Genomic DNA, 6,959 nt, shown 5'->3' with positions numbered 1-6,959 from the left:
AGTTGACACTAAAGAACATCTGTCGTGTTAATTCACAGGGTCGTTGTGAAAACGGAATGATATGGAATCTGATTTCTATACACGGGAAAGGATTTAGACTGCCATGGTTCAAACTTTTTCATCGTATGGACAGGAAATTGAGAGCCAGATAGCGTGAATAAATTGCCAAGGCCGCATACCTAATTAGAGACCCTGTAATGTATATAAAATACTTTCTAAACGTAATGGGTAAAACAAATAATCAAAAATCTAGAAACAGTAACATGATATGAGAACCACTGTATTCCCAATGTGCATGGGGTGACCGAAGGTTGTAAGTAGGATGTGAGGTGTCATTTGCATGGGAGTAAGGTACTCAAATGCCATGAATACTCTCTGACAGGATTATACAGACTGAAAGAAGACCGTTCAGAACGTTGTTTGTACCTGTCATCACTTACTTACTTTTATATCTTCTCTATAAAATAAAGCATCAACTGAAGTTGAAATAGCGATGAAGAAAAGGTCTGCTGGGTAAGCCTGGGAGTTTTCACATTTGTATTTATCTTCATTCCCTCCTGAGAGGGAAAATATGAAATTGACAGATTGCCTAATGTGTTTGACCTTATTAAGTGGTGTTTTGCATTTATATTGAAGAGTTTGAAAAGAATTAGAGATTGATGTTTAGAAAACTAAGAGCATTCATTCATACTTTAGTTTTCCCCTTTAACGAATATCGATCAAATGTCTGCGTCAGGCACTGTTCTAGACACTGGACATGAAACGGTGGACCGAAATGACAAGGTCGGGGGGCAGGGGGTGAGGCTGGTATTTTCAAGGTACGGCAAGAAGGCCGTGGACTGGCTCCTCCAAGAGAGGGTCCAATAGAAAGTTCACCTCCTGCACCCTCTGCCCCCAACACAGACAGTCACACACAGCACACACACATGCACAGACTCACATGTAGACGCACACACACATGCAGACACACACTCGTGCACAGATACACACGCACACACACACACATGTGTAGACACACACATGCACAGATACACATGCACAGACACACATACAGACGCATACACACATGCAGACGCACACTCGTGCACAGATACACACGCACAGACACACACACGTGTAGACACACACACAGATACACACGTGCAGACACACACACACACACACACACACACACAAAATGCAAAGCCCCCTCTGGCCGGCGACCTGATTTAAGAGAAGCAGCTGTGGCTGGGACACGTAGCAGCCCCATATCTAGACTCTTCCCAGCACGGTCCTTCTGCTGACTCTAATTTATTTTTTTATTATTTTTTTATTTTTTACGCATATAGCACCTGGTCTTCCTAGGTGGTCTCCCATCCGAGTACTAATCAGGCCCGACCCTGCTTAGCTTCCAAGATCAGGCAGGATCGGGTTTGTTCAGGTTGGCATGGCCGTAGACCCGCCAACTCTAATTTTATTTAGCTGGTGCTCACGTGGCTGCGGCGATGCCAAAGTCCCCTATACACATCTGCTCCTCTCTTGATGGTGACGTTTTTATTTCTGAGAGGCTTGGGAAGAGAAATCACACGAACACTCACTGACTGAATCATCTCCTCACCAGAGCGACGGCCTCTTCATTTCCCACGTCTCACTAGGAAGCCCCTCTGGGACTCTGACTGGCCCTGAAAACCCGTCAGAGCCAGGCAGGGTTCCAGTGTCCGTGACAGAACCCCCAGCTCTGGTCCCGCCCAGCTCCAGGTGTAGCGTGTGGGCCAAATGAGGCTTCTGGAGTGAAAAGTATTATAGGGCTTTGCAAGGTTATTCGGTATTTGAGGATCATTGTGTGCCAGCAAGTATTCTAGATCCCAAAGAAGGGAAAGTGGACATAAGGGGGAAGTTGCTCCAAGCCCTCCCGGGGCTTATGTGTTCGCAGGAAACGGGTCATTCACGAATTCAAACTTTCCTGGAGTAGAAAGAGTTGAAAGGACATAAGAAGGAGGATGTGACAGTCGTGAGGCTGAGACAGGCGGTGTGCTCTGTGAGGGACAGTCGTTGAAGGCTTCGCCGAGCAGGTCACACCCAGGCAGACACGTGAGGGATGGAGAGGCAGGTGGATCAGGGACACGCCGAGCACGGGCCTCAAGCTAGGAGGCAGGGAGACCCGGGCACCCCGAGCTATGGGGAGGGCTCAGCCTGGACCAGGTCGAGAGGGCAGCCAGGGGACATCCTCCAGGGCGTTCGTTAGCCATGGTGAGGAGTTCGCGTTTCATGCCAAGTGCAGTTAGGAGCCAGTGATTTCAGCCAGCTGCTTTTAAGGGGTGATGCTGAAGCAGGGCAGGACCTAGAAGGCCGCTGCAGTCACAGGGTTAGGGAGCACGATGAACTGGACCAGGGTTCTGGCAGTGGGGATGGGGAGAAAGGTCTTGCTTATGGAAATATTATGAAGATAAAGCCAACTCGATGTTGTACGTCGGGCTTAAGAAATAGCCACAACCTTTACTAAATGCCTGGATGATGCAGCTACTTCCCAACGGCAGAAATCTGGGCGACACATTGGAGCAGAGGGGCAGAGAGGGAGGGGACCCCAGGGCAGGGCCCCTCCACCACGGGCTGGGGAAGGAGAGCCTGCTGAGAAGATGACACAGACAGAAATTCGGCTCTCCATAGAGTGGAGCAGGGTGACACTGATTTGTGCTGGCCACCTGCTTTTCTTGCCCCCCAACAGTGAGTCACTGTCATTGGGCTGATGGTGAACCCATGCTTGCTACTCGCTCCTTATTTGAATAAATAGCCGTAGGAAAACAAACTCCCAGGATGCTTTCTGTTTACAGTGATCCAAGAACAGGCTGGGAGAAACAACATGGAGCTTTGGGACAGATCCCTAACTGATACCTTCCCAGCTGATTCCGAGTCCAAAAATACGCAATTGTCGTAGTGCATAAGAGGTCAAAGTGCCTGGTCGTGTCAAGAACAAGCAGCCACGAGCAGCCAGCAAGTCTTCCCCAGATAAGGCAACTGCTTCAGCTCTAGCCAGTCAGATAATTTCTTCGCATTGCTTCGGGGTCTTCTGTGTAAAAACCTTGCCCTTAGCTCTCATCTAGGGAATACTCCTAACCACCTTTGGATCGGAGCAGCCCAAGTCAAATCATGGAACTCTTAATGATTTTAATATGCCTCAGTTTACCTTTTCGCACTATTAATCCACCACTTTCCAAAACAGTGATTCCATACGAAGGAAGAGCAGAAGTTCCCACACTGCGAAATCTGCTTTCCCCACTTCTTTTAGACAGGGACACCAGTGCGACACAAGGGAAGGTCACGTCCAGAGACGCTTTGAAAGAGAGAACGTTAAAACAGCTTTAATGATGAGATGAGGACAATGACTAATGTCTCCATTACACATGCAGGTTTAAGGAGCATTTAAGGAAAATCGATAAAACGCGATGAAAATATGCGATATTATGGATTAACCAAGTCACGACCGTTAAGTTGAAAATGATGAACGCGCGTTATTTATAATTAAAAAAAGGAGAACAAGAGCTGCCATTTTAAACTTTGCCTTGAGACATTAATAAGCGAGCGCTTCCTCATAGCAGCCCCCCAGGCTCCGACCGGGGAGCACGGGGTTCCACGCTCCCTGGTGGAGCGGCCAGGCTTTCTAGTAGAACTGCTCGTCGAAATCTTCTATACACGCCAGAAATGTGCTAGCTCAGGAATAACACGCTTTGATAAACCTTAGTGACTCGGCAACGGAGCGTCAAGTGAATACCCCTCGCCCTGTGGAGATGGAGCATCAGTGGTACTGGGGCATCATCCACTGGTAACCGTACGGGAGGGGTGAGTTTGGGGTGGCGATTTGGCCACATGTCCTACGATTCATGAGATACCGTCCAAGGAGGAAGGAGATCGCGTGGACTTCCATGACGTGGTGACGCCTCTGGGGAGAACGCTCAGTCACGACACAGGCATCTGCTACCTCCCCACACTGAGCACGTCTCACGGGTTATTTCATGGAGTCGCGATCGGGAAAATTGTTTTAAAATACAAAAGCCAGAGCTGCCTGGTTACTTTAAACCAAGTTCAAGTTCTTCCTGGTCAGAGGGAGGCAGGTGGCAGACTGTCCCCTGCTCTGCCAGTCCCCGGTCCTGGGCATTGTCCGCTTATTCAAGGATCTGGAGACGTCTGATTTATAGGATGTGCCGCACAACAATCGGGAAAACGAGACGAGACAAACACCACGTCAGCTGTAGGGGGACAGGCACAGGACGATAAGCGCAGGGAAGGGAGGGCGCCCGGAGGGTCTGCCCCCAGGACAGTCACGGCAGGGGAGCGTGGCCGGAAGGCCGAGTCACACCTTCCCGTCCCCGGGGGTGTCGGCCGGCCTTGTGCCCAAGCGATAGGAGAAGGAAAAGGAAAGGTCACGGGGGCCATTTAGCCACCAGCGTCTCAATGATCACAAATAACCTTGTCTTTTGTCTCCTTACCCAACTTTCTGAGAGAGTTTTATAGTTTCCTCCAGGGAAAACCGATGTGTTGGCGGGTTCACAAATTTCCAGCGCAGCTGCGCTCGTGAGAAAATCCATCTGAGCGAGAGCAGAAGACAGTTCCCAGACACCGGGGAGATGGGATGTCACTTGTCAGAGCAGCAGCCGCTGTGATCGGTGTGGGGGCAGGGCTGTGCGCTGAGGCCCAGAAAACATATGCATTTTTTTTTTTTTTTCAGGCAAAGAAACCAGAAGAAGTAGAGGGAGAAAATTCAACAGCTGGCGTTACATTTCACGCAGAAGTGTGACACGTGGGGGAGAGCGGGAGCTGTCGGAGACAGTTCTGGATGTGTGTGTGCCTGTGTCACCCCCGATTCACCAGTCCGGGAAGACCTACAGTAAACTGACCATTTTTCAAGGATGTCGGCTTTAGAACATGATTTCTTCTGAATGCGATGCTGGTCCGAGGCCGACCCCGTGGGGCCCTGGCTTTGCCCGGGTGACACGTGCGTTTGATGAGGACGTGAGGAAACAGTCAGCAACCCGCACGGTCACGGCTCCCCACAGCTCAGCTTACAGCGGCCGCCTCGTCTTGTGAAGAGCGACACTCGTTCCCGCGCACGGCCACAGTGCCAACGGCCTCCTCGAAGTTCCTCGTCTGCGATGTCACGGGCGGTGGAGGGAGAGCTCGCGAAGGGTTAGTGCTGAATGAGTGTGAGATTTGGCTCCGAGTTCCGTCACCACCCCCACTAGCAGTTTTCAGCAATGACGTCTGAGGTCCAAGTCCCTGAGGGAAGCGTCTTTGTGAAATGTTGCTGTTGTGTCATGTTCATCCCCTCGACGTACAGCAGTCTGTGCAAATTTAATTAATGCAAAAGAGCCTTTATGAATAATATACTAAATTAAATTGGTTAAATGGTGTGTCACACCCATTATCGCTTTGCAGATAATGCCTAAAGATAAGGAGTGAATCAATACAGGCACCCTTCGGTGTCATCAGCCACCCTTAGGTGTCATCAGCCATCCTTAGGTGTCATCTCACTGCGACCTCATGTTTATATTCACGCACAGTTACGTTTGTGATGACGAGAGACATGACTACCTTGGTTTTACACGGTCATGTTTATTAAACTGAAGTTTATTTCTAAGTTTCTATGTCCTGTTATTTACTCTCTCTTTTTGGCTGTCCTTCACTCACCCAGGTATCATTTCCGGTCTTCCCTCAGGAGCTCCCCAAGAATTCAATACTACATCTCTTTTCTTTGATGTGTTCCCGCATGTTCTATCTCTCTAGCAGTAATGAGTTGTGGCTTTGAGGAATAATGCGTTTTTATAGTCACATCATGATCGCATATACGCTATTCTAGAAAAAGAAAAACCGATATTCTCTTGCCAAATGTTATTGTAAGTTTCCAGAGCTTGAGTTTGACATCTAATGTCACACGAAGGGCAATGACCAGGGAATCGAAGTACCTGAGTCGTGTCAGCTTCCATGAGCCACTGTTTCACCAACTGTAAAATGAGAATAATCTCGTTTACCTCACTTCTAGAAAGTTGCTAGATGTTTCTTATGGCAATGTAAGGTTATTGTTAATTGCTTTGTAATCTGGATTACTGGGTTACTGTCGAAATCTACCCTGATTTAGGAGTAGTGAGAAGCCGAATCGAAGTACCTGAGTCGTGTCAGCTTCCATGAGCCACTGTTTCACCAACTGTAAAATGAGAATAATCTCGTTTACCTCACTTCTAGAAAGTTGCTAGATGTTTCTTATGGCAATGTAAGGTTATTGTTAATTGCTTTGTAATCTGGATTACTGGGTTACTGTCGAAATCTACCCTGATTTAGGAGTAGGGAGAAATGATACAGAAACTGAAAGAGGAAAAAGAACTCAACTTATATCTGGCAAATTGGTCGCAGACACACTTCTCAGACATAAAGTAACAATATAGATATTTCTGCGCAGAACTAATAATATGTAAATATAAAAAAAAGGTTAAAATAGATAAATAAGTAAGTGGTAGATAAACTCTCAACTTGAAGATAAATACAATTGTTTTTCATTAGAAAAGTTTATAAGGAAAGGGATTTAAATTTTTGTTAAAAATTATAGAAGCATGAAAATCAGTTTAGTCTTCATATCGTAATCAAGGGGACAAAGATATTCTTTTCACAGTTCAGATACTAGTTTGATTCCTAAAGCGTATTCTACTTATTTCAACCTACAAACTCACTTATCGAATGTATTCATTCTCATACAATAATGATATAAAAATAGTTCCTATAAAAAAAGAGTTATGAAATTGTCAGGAATAGCTATTTCTTTTGAGAGGTTACTACATTAATTTCATAATAACATGTTATGGAGAAGGTTAGAGAGAGGGAGACAGAGGAGTGGGGAGAGAGAGAGGGAGGGAAAAGAGGCTTAATGTTTGGAATTAAACAAGAAATCAGAACAAAGGCTGAGAAACCAATGCAGCGGGGAACTAACACTGGAT

The 6,959-nt window shown here is 47.0% G+C and overlaps 1 pseudogene; it reads right to left on the bottom strand.

Annotated features, from left to right (window-relative positions):
• Positions 1-1,319: 1,319 nt before the first annotated feature.
• Positions 1,320-1,438, bottom strand: LOC112475660 (annotated as a pseudogene).
• Positions 1,439-6,959: the final 5,521 nt, after the last annotated feature.

Source organism: Pteropus alecto, unplaced genomic scaffold, assembly GCF_000325575.1.
Source record: "Pteropus alecto unplaced genomic scaffold, ASM32557v1 scaffold11, whole genome shotgun sequence".
NCBI lineage: Eukaryota > Metazoa > Chordata > Mammalia > Chiroptera > Pteropodidae > Pteropus > Pteropus alecto.
Note: the sequence above shows the minus strand (reverse complement) of the source record. Positions and strands in the feature narration are given on the sequence as shown.